Source organism: Pimephales promelas, chromosome 10 (assembly GCF_988280905.1).
Source record: "Pimephales promelas chromosome 10, fPimPro1.hap1.1, whole genome shotgun sequence".
NCBI classification, from domain to species: domain Eukaryota; kingdom Metazoa; phylum Chordata; class Actinopteri; order Cypriniformes; family Leuciscidae; genus Pimephales; species Pimephales promelas.
Window position 1 is genome coordinate 27,638,464 of NC_142778.1, and position 17,122 is coordinate 27,655,585.

General features: G+C 36.9%; 1 protein-coding gene and 1 long non-coding RNA gene across 5 annotated transcripts in view; both read right to left on the minus strand.

The window, feature by feature from the left end:
• Window positions 1-17,122, minus strand: part of mgat4c (mgat4 family member C) — a 125,620-nt gene that overhangs the window by 53,889 nt on the left and 54,609 nt on the right. For 2 of the 3 annotated variants that reach the window (XM_039691799.2, XM_039691794.2), the window contains one exon: window positions 16,379-16,468. The gene's annotated coding sequence lies outside the window, so the exon portion shown is untranslated. Of the gene's footprint in view, window positions 1-9,422; window positions 9,558-16,378; window positions 16,469-17,122 lie in introns of all 3 variants that reach the window. The other variant, XM_089116394.1, reaches the window with a different exon arrangement.
• LOC120469487 (uncharacterized) lies at window positions 1,151-3,923 on the minus strand. Of its 2 annotated transcripts, none has more exons than XR_016145383.1 (5): window positions 3,642-3,923; window positions 2,408-2,526; window positions 2,145-2,300; window positions 1,698-1,797; window positions 1,151-1,514 (listed from the first exon to the last, which is right to left on the minus strand). It is a non-coding gene; the product is annotated as an uncharacterized LOC120469487 (long non-coding RNA). The 2 variants fall into 2 exon arrangements; XR_005620389.2 differs by lacking the exon at window positions 3,642-3,923 and adding an exon at window positions 2,836-3,230.

Below are 17,122 nucleotides of genomic sequence, written 5' to 3' on the forward strand. Positions count from 1 at the left end.
GTGCTAATATGGTGAATCTTAAACGTATAATAAGCCAGATACAAACAGGCATTAAATACTATCGCTCACATAAACCATTCCAGCTGAACAAAAAGCAGTATGTGCGTTAAGGCTGGCATATGCACAATCGGATAGTGTTTAGCCATAATAACAATGTAAAAATAGTGGGAGGCATAAACGGGAGCTGCTTTTATGCTAGGAAGACACATAATAATGCATAGCTTGGATCGGTGGAGTTCGTCTCTGCCGCCAAACTCTTTATTATAAGATGTGGGCTCCATGGGAGCTGCTGTACGTTATCAGCGCTCATCAAAGACACTGTCAAGAAAATGTAAAACTGGGACTTTCAGAGGCTGTCTCAGACGCTGTGCACATTTAAATGAGACAGCCTTATTAATTCTTCAAAAGCTAGGCAGCTTCCTTTTCCCCCCTCCGACTAATTTTGGCACATTTAGGAACGATAAAAGCTCTGTCACCCTCAAAAACACATGTGGATGGTCTCGGCTATTCTTGGACTCTAATGAATGCCGTCTATTTGTGTATCTACAACTTCAACATCTAAAACAGGGTGTCTGTCTGTCAGTATACAGTCAAACCAAAAATTATTCAGACACCAGATATCATTTTTGATATTTTTTGGACTAAAGTGCATGGACTTTATGGTCCACGTAAGTGAGGATAGCCAAATAAAGTAAACTGTGACATATTTTACCCAAAAATTCTCCATACAGTGGAAATGTATAAAAAAATTGAGACCAAAAAATACTCAGACACTTCTTTGACCTGGCCATGTTTTTCTTCAGTGTTTTTTCTTTAATTGCTAATGCGAACTTTTTACACCACAGACTGAACAAAATTAAGCATTGCTTGGTACACTGTAAAAACTAATCTATAGAATTTACCCAAAAAATGTGAGGTAACAATTTGCATTGACTTTGGTGGGGTACATTTAATCCATATTAGTGAGTATAAACTATCTGAAGTAAAAAGCTATTAAATACTTGCATAAATTGGGTAACAATTACCTCCATTTATCAACAGCTACTTACTCATTAAAATTAGGTAAAAATTATCTATTCAAATCAAAGCTAATTACTTATTCAGAGAAGGTAAAATGTACCCCCCACAATAAAGACATTCACATGGTTCATCAGATCAATGTTTTTAATCCAAAAATTCATATGAAACACTCAAAATACAGTGCAGCACAATAACTTTACACAACATTTCAAGTAATGAACATGTTAACTCACTGGACTATCAAATGTTGTTTCAATAATGTTGGATAATAAAACATTGCTGTTTTAGGAGGAGGAGAGAGTAGAAAATGAAACTAGAAGCGAGGAGATCAGAGCAGTACTGGAAGAAGTCGAATCACATTTTGTTGTATCTAAACTCTGTGATTCCATTACTTGGTTTCCCTCGATCACAATAGACAAATCTGGATCCTCCTCAGCCATGACATTGTGCTTCACAATCACCTTCATGTTTTTGTCTGTGTAGTCCTCACATTCCTACATGTAAAAAACAAACAAAAAGCATGCACATTTTTATTTAATGTAAGATGCTGTTTCAATATATTTCAGTTTATCTAAAAGGAGAGCAGAGGGGGAGTGGAAGGCAAAAGGAGAAGGTGGATACAAGAAGAGAGGAGGATCCTTTGAGTTAATCAAAAATCTGTTATGAATATGACATACCTGGTAGTAATGGAAAAGATCTTCTTGATTTTCACCAAGGTAGTCTTGTCTTTAATGAGGCAGCAGACAACAGCATCTCATGTTTCTCAATGTTCTGTGTCTGTAGGGAGATACAATTTAGTGATGTTAGAATGTTAGCGAAGTGGGGAGTGATTTACATATACTAAGACCGAATTACGGCCCTGCAACAGACTGGCGACCTATCCAGAATGAACACTGCCCCTTCACCTGATAAATGCTGGGTTGGCTCAAAAATCTTGTGACCCGAACGGACAAAGCAGTAAAGAAAATAGATGGATAAGACCGAATTCACACATTGATGTTAAAAGGTTTAAGTTGGTAAGGAGCTCAACTTTGCGCACAACAAATCAATTGTTTACAAATTACTTTAGTTTTAATTCACTCATATCAATAATTACATATTTGTGAAAAAATAAAATTACATACGTCATTTAAAGTGTCCAGCAGAGGACACATCTTGCAACCAGCTACTTCTCCTTTGGCGCGCATTAGCCGCAAAAGACCTCGTGAGTACTCATCAAGCTTCCGTGTGAATGTCTCCTCCAAGGAATATGTTGTGATGCGTCTAAACTCCTCCTTGATCTAGGAAGTTAAATGACCAAAATTTACATTTTAAATTAAAGACCAGCTCTCATAGTATTCACATGAATGTATACTAGTGGTAAGTAAAAATTACAAGAAATTCTCACCTGAGCTTCAGTGAATAATGCTGGCCACTTTAGAATAAACACACCCACAGAGGGGCTGAGGCTGACCACTTCAATTTCTTTGATCCGTTTTCACTTCTGTTGACACTGTAGGCTATCAACTGTAAATTAAAAAAAGAAACATTTCAGTAAACATCCTATTAAAAAAAAAAAACATAAATCTAACAGCTATATATGGCAGGTGCATTCTGAGGGTTAGGTAGCATGTTAGCTTAGCACACATCAATACACTACAATTTATGAGATTATAAAACCATGTTTTTGCTCCAAAATTACTTTATAATGCATGTCGATTGCTTTAAATAACCTTCTGTGATCTGACTTGGCTTCGGGTAAAAAAACCGGACATAAAATATTGTATTTTATAGTATTCTGGACTATCAAGATTATATCGATTAACATTAACTTACATTATAAATGTAATATATTATGAAGTTATCTGCATGGCTTGAAGAACACAAATAATGCGTCATATATCGTTGCAATCATGTTATCTGCAAGTATTCAGCGATCTTTGGAAACTTTGTTGTGGTTTCAGGTGTCACAGGTCATGTGGCTCTTCTTCGTGATATATTATGTAGTAGCGTTATAAATTATGTGCACACGACGCCCGCCGGCTGCCAGTGTGTATTGAAAACACACTACATCCGAGGAGTATCCAGCGCTATGATTACATCGGCCCATTTTGGTGTATTCAATAAATATAATTCCTCTAACGTTATACAGAAATCTGACAGAAACCTATGATAATCAATAAATATTTCTCAGAATCTGCATATTTTTGAGCTGAAAGCACTTGTTTGGTCGAGCTCTGTCATGACGACGATTGCTATTTATGAATGGGAGCGGATGAATGACGCACATAATTCATATTAAAAACGCCATCGACTGTTTTTTATTGCATACTCCTGAAATTAATTAATATGGTCACTATAAGTTTCTCAGAAACAGTGGTCAAATACTGAAACCTGAGTCTTATATATGTTTAATAATGTATAATTTGTCAAGGTAATCACATTAAATCTGATAGTAACTTTGAAATCTGTGCCCAACGGCCGACCGTCGGCTTGATGTGTTCCGCCATGGTGACGCCATCGACAGATTCAAACTTTAATTTCAAGTAATGACATGTTAAACAAACGAAAGCCCAATAAAAGCGAAGTGTAATGTCTCATAATTAAAAATATATATATGCACTCCTATGTTAATAGCTTACCTTCACTTCTGCTGTTCGATGGCAGCCAGAGAGAGGATCCAGCGTCGCCCACACTCACTCAAAAAGAAACCGCGGGCCTACGCATGCGCAATTTAAAGCAAAAAACTCACGTTTTGGGGGTATATTTTACTCCATTTTTCTATGTGATGATTCTTACTGTTGATGAATGGGTAGCATATGTAGAATTTACCCATTACTTTAGGATTCGTTGGCTGCCTGCAATAATCATGTACATTTTATATGGTTTCCACAGATTATATTTACCACTCGACAAAATCACTTTTTTCAGTGTAATTGGTTGAACTAAATTAGTATTATCTAACTGTGTACTTAAATTTAACAGCTCACAGCTATAATTCAATTGTGAGAACAGAAGGATGGCCAAAACCATTTCTTGTCATATATTTTATTACCATTTTCTTAACTAGAGCGAATAAACTGTGATAATGTGAGAAATGTTGAAGGCGTCTGAATGAATTTTGTCCTTGTCCAAACTTTTGAACGACATATAGGCCTTTATATATTTGGGCAAGGACACATTTTGATCAAAAGTAAATACTTTCACATCGTTACAAAAGATTTCTATTTCAAATAAAAGCTCTTCCTTTGAAATTTCAGCGAAGAATTCTGAAAAAAAGGTCCACAAACAAAAGCAGCACAACCATTTTCAACATTAATAATAAATTAAATTAAACAGCTTTGCTATCACAGTAATAACATTTTAACAACATAAAAATTAACAGTTTATATTGTAATAAGAGACTTCTTTCAAAAAAATAAAATAAAATCGTTGACACCCCAGACATTTGAATTGTAAATCAATGAATTACATGACTAATGGCTTGGCTGATCATGCATATGTCAGCCTTTGTATTCAAATATTAATGACCTAACATGAAAGTTACATTAAAGGCGTCTAAGGCATTCCAGGTTTTCTACTGTGAGTACTGTGAAAACTCATATATGCAATTCTGCAGCAATTGTCTAAATGGTTTATAAACATTGTAACTTAACAAATTTAAAACTAAAGTATTGGCTCGCTGCCCTACAGGCAATGACTTCGCAGGCAACGTTTGCACATGAAGGTACTTCACGAAACTAACTTCAGACAGGCTTCTGAGGCAGTATACTAACTAAATAGAAAGAGCTTTGGTGATAACTACACAAATATTTAATTACTACAATGCAGAAATAACATCAATAGTGGAAAAAGTAGGTCTGACCACCAACCGCAAATTTCAGAAGCCATATTTATTTTTTTAGCTCAACCAATTCACGGAATTGGATTTGGATTTGCCTTGCCTTATGCCATCCTCCAAAAAGGCAGCATTTTTCAGCTTTCGGATGTAGCCAGTGGCTCAACCAATGCAGTGAGGTTGGGGCGGGCCTATCTGTTTGGCTTGACCAATGGTAATCGGGAAAAGTTCAGGCAAAACCTGTCTGAAAACAATCACTTGGCAATGCTAGTGATGCAGAAATTACAAACTTCAGTTTTAAAGGTAATGATGCAAATGACAGTCAAAACAGCCACACTTGAATGCTAAACCCATTCAGGCAAATATATCGTTCCATAGACAAGAAATTCCAATTCAGCTCATTGAAAACACATTAACCCACCCGGATTACAAAGCAAATAGATAAAGTGTGGCACAAGCATTTCCTCTGAGCTCCCAATGATGCTGAGATTTGTTCAAGCCATCACGGCCATTTAAAAAAAAAAAATTGCTACATTAAGACGTGTGTCCTGCTCAATTTAAATGGAAATGGAAAAAGCAAAAACAGTGGAGAGAATGCTGACTTTGAGGAAAGTTACAAATGAGAAAATAAGGTGATTAAATTGGAGAAATCTCTTGTCAATACAAATGTAAATGAATTTCTGCAGTCTGTTTATCATCCATGAAGGACAGTGCAGAATGTGAGCGAGGGCTGTTGCATATTCATTGTACAGTAGCAGGGCTCTACTAGTCGGCTATAAAGAAAGAGAGGTCAAATGAATATGGAGAGGAGCTGTAGTCATGACCTCTTTCTCCGAAACAAACCTTTCTCCCTGAATAAACTCTCTTGAAGGTAGGGGGTAAGAGCTGCACAAGGACTTGTTTTCATGGGAAAATGGATCGTCCAATTTTTTATGTGTTGCTCAACTGCGGAGTTGTACTTTTTGACATGGGACATCAAAGCTCTCATTATCTTAATTAGATATACTTCAGAATCTATTAGCATCAGCTGCTTTGCACATCTAAGGGAGATTTTAAATATGCTATTGAAAACAGATTTTGAAATGCAAATTTTGAGTCTTTAATTGATATAATTTATAGATTGATAGGCTTTAGTGTTTTAGTGTGGACTTGGTATCTCATTAATAATCCCTAATGAGTCTCAAGCTAATACTTTCTGGAGGACCCCTTTTTTACCTGACTGCAAACTTAAGTACATTTATTCTAAATTAAATATTAATATTTTCTTCAAAATACATTTTTACAATCTGAACAAAGTCATCTTGGCCAGCAAACCTATCTAGAACTGTTATTTATCCATTCCCCCCAAATATTGAGAGTATCTTTAAAGAGATGGTTTATCCAAAAATTAATATTCTGTCATCATTTACTCAGCCTCGTTTTGTTCCAAACCTGTTTGATTTTATATCTTCTGGGAGACATAAAATACATATTTTGATGGATATTTAAACTTTTTGTTCACACAATGAAAGTCAGAGGGGTCTAAAACAACACTGACATATATAACTATCTTCTTTTGTGTTCCACAGAATAAAGACATGCAGTTTTTAAACAACATCAAGGTGAGTGTACTATGACAGAATTTCCTTTTTTGGGGTGAACTATGCCTTTATATAGGGTATGACATCACCGTTGGGCGGAATGACTCGGGTTACGCCCACTGAGGGGCAAAAAGACTGAGTGGCTGTATTGGTTTTCAAATTGAATGCCACAAAAAACATCTAAAATGGGAAAAAGCTATGAGATCGACAATACAAAGAAATCTGAGGTATAATATTACAGACTGTCGAAGCTAAAGAGAAAAGAGAAGCAAATGGATCGCTGCAATTCACAGAAACAAGTGGACTCCAGGCAGGGAAAGGTGGATTTGCAGTTATCATTTTGTGTCAATATGTTGAATTTTGGGGTAAAATCATGCCATATATATTGTATTGTTATACAGTATATATATATATATATATATATATATATATATATGAAGAGTTCAGATGCAAAAGCCTCTAAATGCCATTTGAAATTTTCTTCTTGAATGATGATTTTTATCAAACTTGTTTATTTAAGTTCAGTAATTTCACTTAAATAACAATTAATAGGTAATTATCATTGCCATTTAAGTGAAATTACTGAACTTAAATATACAAGTTTGATAAAAATCATCATTAAAGAAGAAAATTTCAAATGGCATTTAGAGGCTTTTGCATCTGAACTCTTCATATACACACACTGATATTATTGATCACCTGGATTTAGACCTATATTGTATTTATATAAATGTTCACAGGCAAATTTGCTTTATATTTTCCCGGCTTAGAAATCAGGCACATATAAATGTCAGGAAACACGATTCATGGCTGCATGTCAATATCCATGGATCAACACTTATATCTTAAGTCCAACCTTTAGAGTTTAAACTGATAATCGGTTGTTTTACCCGTGTTTTCACAGTTTCCCCTATTAAATCCAGTCACGCAGTCGGCTCATTTGCTACTCAGTCTGGCTGAGGGAGTGGGGAGTTCCGGCAGGAAAGTGACGTCAATGCATACCCTCTATTAGTGGGTGTAAAACTTGGTTTGATTGACGTATTCCAGAACCTTCAGTTGTTAATAACAGTTCTTAAGCAGCTGGCTAAATGTGTGTCTTCCATCAGTCCATGAGCCCTACTTTTCAAAGGCTCACCCTCGGGAGCACTTCATTTAAACAATCAATCCCCTAAGACTGGCCCACAAGCAAAAAACGGCTCTTTTTTCTCCCTGTCAGTGCATCTGAAGGGCTGGCCGGCGCTGGAGCTTTGGTGGATAATCCGTTGGATCGAGTCTCCTTGGGTAAGGGCCAGCCAGCAGCCGTATGGTTTTGGGCAGCCCGCCCGGTCAATCCCCAAGCTGGAGGTCAACATCCAGTAGATTCCAGAGGTCAGAGTAGAGACAGACTCGCTGTGACTATGTGCCTAGCAAGACCAGAATCTGCTGCTAAAATGATCAACACAATGACGAAAAGTTTTTGACAGCCTAATAAATAATGTGTCCATTATTGTTCAGCCATTTGTGCCCTTTCATACTACAGACAAATCTATTAAGGTTATATAAGAGGTCTTTAATCATAATTCTCTGTATTCTATCTTTCTTTTTTTTAATGTGCTTCCGTCAAGTCAAACAATCATCAAGCCACTGCAAAAAAGAAAATGAGAATTGATGTAATTAAACCAATTTAAATCAAATCAAGTCCAGTTATACAAACATGCAACACGTGTTAAACATCCCATTAATTGCTCAACACATTTGGCACATGTATTATATCAATTATTTTGTTATATATATATATATATATATATATATATATATATATATATATATATATATATATATATATTAACTTAACTGCAATTAATTTCATGATTCCGGAAGTTTCAAAAACTACAAAAAAAAATAAAATAAAATTCTTTGTTCTTCGTTTAAAAAAAAAAACAATTGAGGGGACAAATTAAAATAATTAAAACTTTGTTTGGTGTACAACTTTTTTTTTTTTTAATTTAAAGTTAATATTTGCAGTAATTTATTTGTAATTTTAAGTCTTTTGGTTCATGTGGGTGTTTGCTAAGAGCCCAGGTTGACAACCACTGTGCTAATATTTTCATGGAATTTATGGTATCGGATTTTTTACACATTTAAAAAAAATATATATCTACAGATCACTTGCAATACGCCACACTAGGTGTCCATGGATCCCCGAGAGTTAAGAAACACTACTTTAATCAGGTTATACAATGAATGTTGGGATCTCCATAATAGCTCATCTAAATTAAATCTATTATTCTGAATAAACAATCATTATTAGAATTTTCAGGGCTACTCCTGTCATCGCTGCACATACTGTAACCCGTTCAGCTTTTGTTCCACTAAACCTGAGGGTGTTTTTGGGGTCCTTGAGATGTTTTGGCATGCTGTGACATTTGTGCTTTTTTCGGTTGCATATAAACATATTAATGGCACAGGTGAAATTTCACTCTATATAGCACAAACAAGGCTACCATAATATGTGAGCAACATGTATGTACATGTTTGTATTTTTGAGAGAATATTGTTTGTGTGGTTATACAAAAAAAAAATGTAAAAAGTTTCTGAAATAAGGCTACAAAACACATACTAAATATGCGTCCACAAGACTTTGGACTAATGGATGTTGTGGCCTAGAGTTTTTTTCTTCAAAATGATCTGAAAATCATCCTGCCTTTACATTCACATAACACAATAGAACGCAAAACTTGCATCATGTTTATTTTTCTTTATTTGAGGAAAAGCAGAACACTTTGTTTTTATAGTGAGTATCCACAGAAAAATAGAAACTTAACAATATCTAATGATGTACAACACCTATATGTAAGATCAAAATCAACAGAGTATTTTGAGTCTTTTGTACTGATAAGGAAAAAAAGTGAGCTGGTATCGCCGGCGATACCGTGGACTCCAGAGGGTTAATCACTTTTCTCAACTCTAATACACACAAAAATACACACAGTCTCTCTCACACTTTCACCCTCTCCCTTTCTCACCTCCCACTTGCTTCCATGCTCTTTCCGCAATGTCAGCAACCTTCCTCTCACCCTGTGATCCTCGCTGAAGCTCGGTCTCTCTCTTCGTGTCATCTCAGGGGAATTTTAGGTTTTTGCGCAGAAGGACAGCATCTGCTGGAGGAACAGCAAGGTAAAGCAGAATCCCTGGCCTTGAGCATCAGCACTCCACTGAAAACTACACCCTCTCCTCCATTGCCAGAGAGATTTGTTTATTTTCATGACCTTTATTGGCTGCCTTCACTCCAATCCAGTGTGCGGTCGCTCAGTGGTTTGCCATAATTACTTTTCCAGATAGAGGTGAGACAGTGTGCAGCAGTCGCATCATACGAGGCACTCTCAATGGTCAGGTGTCTGCATTTTCCAGCATACAGATTTGAATGTGTAAGGTTAGACCAAACGACTTCAAACTTTTTCCTCTGAGAAGGCTCGCATTAGACAAGTATGCGCAAACGTCATTTACTACTCTTAACTCTTTAAGAGTAAATAACTCTTTATTTCCTTATTAATTTATAAAATAGTTATTTATACTTTTTTTTGCGATTATTTCTTTATGTAGAATACAAAAAAAAGTCAATTTCCAGTGAATAATGACTTAAATTTCACCCATTTCCTCACACACAACTGTCATCGAGTTGAATGGACCACTTTGTGGTGTTTTTATTAACTTCACATTTTTTTGTGTTGGCTTCTGGTTTGGAAAAACATGATGACAGAATTATTATTTCTGGGGGAACAATTCCTATAGGATTTCATCTCATATTCTATTCAGAAATATGTTCGTGCACTGGGAATTTCTTGCCTTATGCAAACAGAAGCAGTTTACTGTAACAGTTGTACACATAATGCTAGCTTATTTGAGAATGCGCCATAGCATTAATTTTTAAAATCATACATTGATGAATGCCAGCACCGATCTCTGAATTGGCAATTATGTTAAATACCTGGCTTTGAAAAGATTCACTGAACTGTGAAATGCACCTTTAATTGTGACCTGGAAAATGCTTAGGCAAATTTCATCACAAGCTGAAGAAAAAGAGAAGAAAATAGAAAATAAATGGATAACACGAAAAGAAAAAAAAGTAAAAATGCAACAACAACAACAACACAAGGACCTGCTTCCTCCACATCAGCACACCAAAAAGCCTTGGGGTACAGCTCTCGCAACAAAGAACAAGAAGCTCTCGCTCTTCTGAAGAATACAATTTTCTCCCCTTCTTCTCCCCTTGTACCCCACTCACATTCTGCCCAAATCCCCTGCTCAGGGATCTACATTCGGCATGCCACAAACCGCATTCCCTGATGTCTCAAAACACAAGTGTGTCTCAACATTTCTCTTTCTGCTTTTAATTTTCCAAAGAATGCAAGTGTCATTTCACGCCTTTCTCCCTACTTGCCTAAAGCCAATACCCAGAGCACGAGCGTCTGAGAAACTGCCTCTACAGCTCCAAGTGAGAAAAAAGAAGCTCCAGTGGATTTTCGAATGCTGTCTGCAATGAGATCTTTTGATCAGCTGCCAGGTGATGACAGATGATCTGCATTAATCTCACACTTTCTGCGACTCTTTCCAAGCAGAGGGCAGCGAGCAAGGCTCATTGGTTTGAAAAGTGAAATGATGCCACGTGGGATTTCTTTGTTTCTTATTTTCTCCACCGTCTTCTCCTGTATTCTCATTGCCTCGTTTGTTAAAGGAAAACTCCATGAGTCAAACTCGCTGCAAAACAACGGGGGGGACGAGGTCAGAGAAAGCTCTTGTTAAAATGTAGAGTGTCTGCTCTAATACTGGCAGGATAGAGGGATGGAGTTTGCTTTAGCGCTGACCTGGGCGTTTGCATCCGAGCTGAAAGAGTACTGTTTGGATACTCGTGTTTCAATCCATTAAACCTTGTGAAGTGCTAAACAACTTAATAATTTAGGAGAGTGGAGATGCTCAGGCTTGACTTCATCATGAACACCTCATCGATTGGACAATAAAGCATATTTGCTTATTAACTTTTGTCCAAGCAGCCAATTAACCAAAGAGGAAAGCAAACTTCATTGTTGACTGTTCGCTAGTACTTTCAAGTTGGCTTGTTCTTTCAAACACTGAAGAATATGAGATTGGTACATAGCTAAAGTACTATAGATGTGACGCTGTGCGGAGAAACAGAGCTGAGGCTGGGTCCAAACGCAGTGTAGCTTTATTAAACAAACTTGAAACAAGACACAAAACTAGAAGCAGGACTCGAGAAACTTGAGAGCACCAACGTAACACACATAAATTCAACAACCAACAAAGACAGGGCAGAAACACAGGGCTTAAATAATCAAGGACAAACGAGCTAGACAAGATAACAAGGGGGCGTGAGAAATGAGAAACACCTGGGATAAATAATAGACGGGCAATAACTAATAACGAAAACACACAAAATCACTTCGTGACAATAGAAAACTAAAGAAGCAATTCTGTTAATGATTTTGAGAACAAAAAGTAGCATTAAATACTGCCCTTCGTGATTTAAAAAGGAAAATTCTTTAATAATGTATTCACCTTCATGTCATTCCAAACCTCTCTGACTTTCTTTCTTCTGAGGAACACAAAAGAAGATATATTGAAGAATGTTTTTGTGAATATAATGATAGTCAATGGGGTCTAAAATGACAAAAACACATACGAAGAGTTCAGATGCAAAAGCCTCTAAGTGCCATTTGAAATTTTCTTCTAGAATGATCATTTTTATCAAGCTTCTATATTTAAGTTCAGTGATTTCACTTAAATGGCAATGATAATTACCTATTAATTGTTATTTAAGTGAAATTACTGAACTTAAATATACAAGTTTGATAAAAATCATCATTAAAGAAGAAAATGTCAAATGGCATTTAGAGGCTTTTGCATCTGAACTCTTCATACATTCTTCAAAATATCATCTTTTGTGATCCACAGAAGAAAGAAACTCATACATGTTTGGCACTACATGAGGGAAATGTAGAAATTTTACCCCAAAAATAAATTCTTTCATGTAGCGTAGGAAAATATACAACAACATATTATATAGCCCAAGCTGCATAGAGCAGAAATGGCAGAAGAAAATATGTCTGATTCTCTTCCATCAGTTCCAAATTAGCCTGAGGGATGCAAGTCCTCGGTCTGACACATGCAGACACACGTTCATGTTTCAAACAGGCCCTGTCAGGGCAGACTGACCCCTCGGCAGATGGTGCGTATCACATGTATCACCCCAGAATCATCAGCATGAGAGTTGTCACTATTAAGCCGACCTGGACCTCTTGCCCCCGTCTCGAAATCCAGGTGTGAGGGTGACGAGACAGGAGCACCATTTCTGCAGGGTCATGGCCTTAACTCTATACAGCTCTCATCACCGAAAGATTTGCTTCTGAACGCAGCGCACACATACCGTATTATGCCGATTTCTCTTCGCACCTCCAGTCACAGCTAACAGCTGCTGATGAACGAGAAGCGACGGCTTGTGATGGTGCTTCTCCATTAGAAAAACATAACCAGCTGTTATTTCGAAAGGGGATGGTGGGCTTATTACCGTGATTTCCAGCGGGAGTAGCTCTCCTGTTTGGCTGATTATTTTGCGTGGCTGAGATTCTGCAAGGGAGGTACGTGTTTTGTGTTGCTGACAGATAACAGCCTTTTCCTTTCACCAAGGTCTAGGGACAAAGGAAAAACTATTTCATCCCGGAAATTATTATATCCGGTAAAGTCTGAGAAAAGCCATCAGTGAGTTTTATCTCAGCAAAACGGGGCGTATTGTTTTAGATGATGCTCAACGCTGAATTTGTCATTTTGTAATTTTGAGAGGGTGAATGTGATCTCGGCAAGCCCATTAAAGGAATAGATCCGAAAAAAAAAAAAAAAAAAAAAAAACATTTTCATTTCTAAAATGAAAATGTCATAATTTACTCATGTTGTTAAAAAAAAAAAAGGCAAGCTTTTCAGTGAACATCAACAACACTCAATGAATAACATTTAGTTTGAGAATTTGGAGCTTTCATTCTTTGCAAACCAGTGCTAAGTGTAAAGAAAAACACGTTTCAAACGACGTGATTCTGAGAAGATACACAATTCAAGACATGGTAATCTCTGCAAGCGATCTTTCCGACTCTCTTGTGTGCAAATATTTTCCTTAAACTAATTGATTTTGCTAACTGCAAACAAGTGAAAACATGCTGTTGAATGAGACAATTACTGTAAATAATGTGCTCTGTGATGTGAGTGATAGCTTATAAAACTAACCAAATTAATACATTTGGACTTCGGAGGGGCTACAGAAAAAAAGAGACTGCAACTGGACCCATGCGAAAACAAGGATACATATCAGAAGGATATTACATGTAGTCACGCAATGAAAATGTTTTTAAAATTAACAATTTGAGTACAAAGTATAATTTGCACGGATTTGTGTGATATGATAACTGATATGATAAATAAGTGTTTGTTCGATTTAATCAGCGCGATTTACTGCAATGTTTGAACCAGAACAAAAGTGGGTGTTTTTTACTAGCTGAGATGATATTTTCCGGTGAAAAATTCTTATGTTGGTCATACTTTCAAAAAGAATAATCTGTGCTTCTGTATGCCAGTATCCACACCGGCGCAGCGACTGACAGCCTGACAGTCTCCTCAAACATGTGTTCTTCCGCGCTGTGCGGTGTTGAACTCACGTAAAGTTGATAATTCCTCGAATGATTGCAATTGCAGATTACGAACAGAGATGGCGACCAAGAGGAAAAACGCCAGAATACAGCTTTAAAAAAAGAAGTACAATGTACTTATTGTGTTTATTAGTGCTGCACGATTAATCATATCACAATCGTAATCGCGATGTCAAACCTATGTGATTATATAACGCAAAATGTTGTTGCAAAATGTATGTTGTTTTGCAAAACACTTATGGTGCTGGGTTAAGGTTAGGGACAGGTTTAGAGGTACAGTTCGGTTTAAGTGTGTTAAAGCTACACTGTGTAACTCTTTTAGTTTATTCTTAGCTAAAAACACTTAGTTCTTTCAAAAATATATTTCCTCATTAATGTATATTTACTTCGTTCAAGTAATAAAGTATTCTCGTAAGTGTATAATATGCCATTGAAAATACATACGGGTAAGGGGTTCTAATGTCGGTCGCCATGTTGACCCTCCATCTTGAAAGTACATTAGCCAAAGAGGGACATGCCCGTTAATTCAAGCTTCGCCTTTCGCGTTTATGTTTCAGTTAACACTCATGGACGAGGTCGAACTGGAAGCCATGTTAATCTTGGACTACATTGGCCACCGTAGGAGTTAAAACGAAATCGGAATGAAGAGGAACAGAAAATAATAAAAACTGAATGGTCATATATCTTTACACCGCTAGATGGGGGTAAAAATCACACAGTGTAGCTTTAAAAGATAAGAGAAGGGACAACGGTGTAATTATAGATGTAATTATATAAATTAATTACAAATGTAATCACATGCAGCCAATTAAAATAATATATGTACAATGTAAAAAAATAAATAAATATGTATGTAGAGCATTGTCAAATGATTGATTTAAATGTTAGAACACAGTAGTTAAATACACCTAATATAAAGTGGGACCAAACGCCCTTACTCACCTAAATAAGGCCAAGACCACTTACGAAAGTCAAGTGATACTGTTCAGTTAAATTACCGAAAACCAGCACATTTTTAAAAACTTGAGCATTTACAACAAGAGACACAAGAGTGTTAGTCCTAAGAGTCTTTTTGAAATTGCCAGCGTTACACAATCATAATTAAGGAGCTGTGTTATATTGAATTTCCCCGCAGATATCTGAAACTAAACTCTAAGAGTACACTGCACTCCGACTTTATTTTTATTTTTTTTTGAGCCAGAACTTTTTCTGTGTGTGAAATTTAAGCACAAAATCTCGAAATACTGCTGTCATAGTTTTCAACTTTTAGTCCATGGATTTCATGTTTTCAGTATGAGGTAAACCCTTCAATCATTGGAGACAGTGCACAGACAGATCCGCTGCTTGTGTAATACCCTGAACTTCAATAAAAATGTTTTACCCTCGCTTCCCATACTCTTCAGCTTCAGAATCAGAGCACATGGTGGTGGATCGTGCTGTCCTGGATAAGGAACAGCTGTTTGAATGAATCTTTAATGTTCACTCACGTCGGTGTTTGCCTCTGCCAGCTGTACATCTGTACCATCGTTCTTCACAGTTTCAAGTGCCGATCATTCATTAGCCCACCACAGCATTGTCTCATTTGCAGCCTTATATATGCATGCATGAATGTTTTGAAATCTGCATATGTTCGCTAAAAGTAAAGTGGAATTATATTAAATATATAAACTTAATATTTCTTATTTGGGTGCAGAGATTACACAAGATTATTTCAGCAACTTCTTTTAAAAACGCAATAACTGCACATTTACCTCTAATGAATTGCTCCAGGTATTGAGCCATTTACTGCACCGTTGACCTTGATGCAAAGTTTTGTAATAAAACAAGATCTTAAAACTTTTATGGAAAAGGTAATGGCTGCTATAGATAGAGATTTCTTACTTTACCTCAAACCTTATCTGTAGAGTCCTCCACTTAACCCGAAGGTAGAGTTTATAAAGTCTATCAGAACAAAGAGACCCTTTTACCTCTCAGTTACCTTTTAGCATAATTACAGCACCATGTTTAATGTCAGCTCAAATACCACACTAATCAGCATTAGAAAATAGGTCAGACCGTATTACAATTGTTGCCTGCGTTTGAAAGGATAAAAGCCTGTGCTTGGGTTTGCATTACATCAGATCCTCTGGTCTCTTCTCACCCCAGCTTTTGTAATTCACAATGGCAGATTAAAGCAGGTAGGTTGTGGTGCAATTAAAAGTGGTTTCAACAAGTTTTGAACCGAAAAACAATGAAAAAGCAAGGGCAAAAAATACAAATGAAATACAAGTTACCTGCTTGCAGGACTCAGATGAGCTTGTAGGAACGAGCTGTGTAGTTTGAGAAGACGACGATCAATGGATCCATAGAAAATGGCTTGTTATCTACGTGAAACAGACAGAAGAGAACGACATTTTTTCATTTTCTGCAGCTTGTATGATGAGTGAGTAAACATGAATCTCCTGGTTCTCCTTTCTTTGGAGGAGGCTGTCGCCGTGGGTGCTCTGGAGAGTAGTGCATTATGGGATTCCATAGTTTTCACAAACAGAAGAGGCCTAATTGGCTCTCATTGAATAGCCATAACCATATATCACAAACCCAATGCCCAAGCTAACAGTCAGCAGAACTATTACTGCTGCAGTAGCCTTTTCCTCATGTGAGCACGCTCGTATCCCGGCTCATTCAGAGACAAATATCAACATGTTTACACGGGAGAGAAAGAGATGAACAGCTGCATTCACGATTCACAGACGCTAAAGCAAATTCACATTTGAACACACTCATCTGTACACGGGGTCTAATATGAACATAGTGAAGAGAAAACACCCATGGCGATTCATCGGTTGCGCTCTGGCTGTGAATTCACGCTGCCTGCACAGCAGACGGGTCCTCTCGTCATTTTATTAGCACTCAAGGGTTGGGGAAGAGGTGTCTGAAGAGAGAATATAGGATCTGACTAATGCCCTCTTCTATGTGTTTGTATGACCTTGTGTGTTGTAACCTTTGTGGTGCTTATATGCTCACTAGACACCAATACA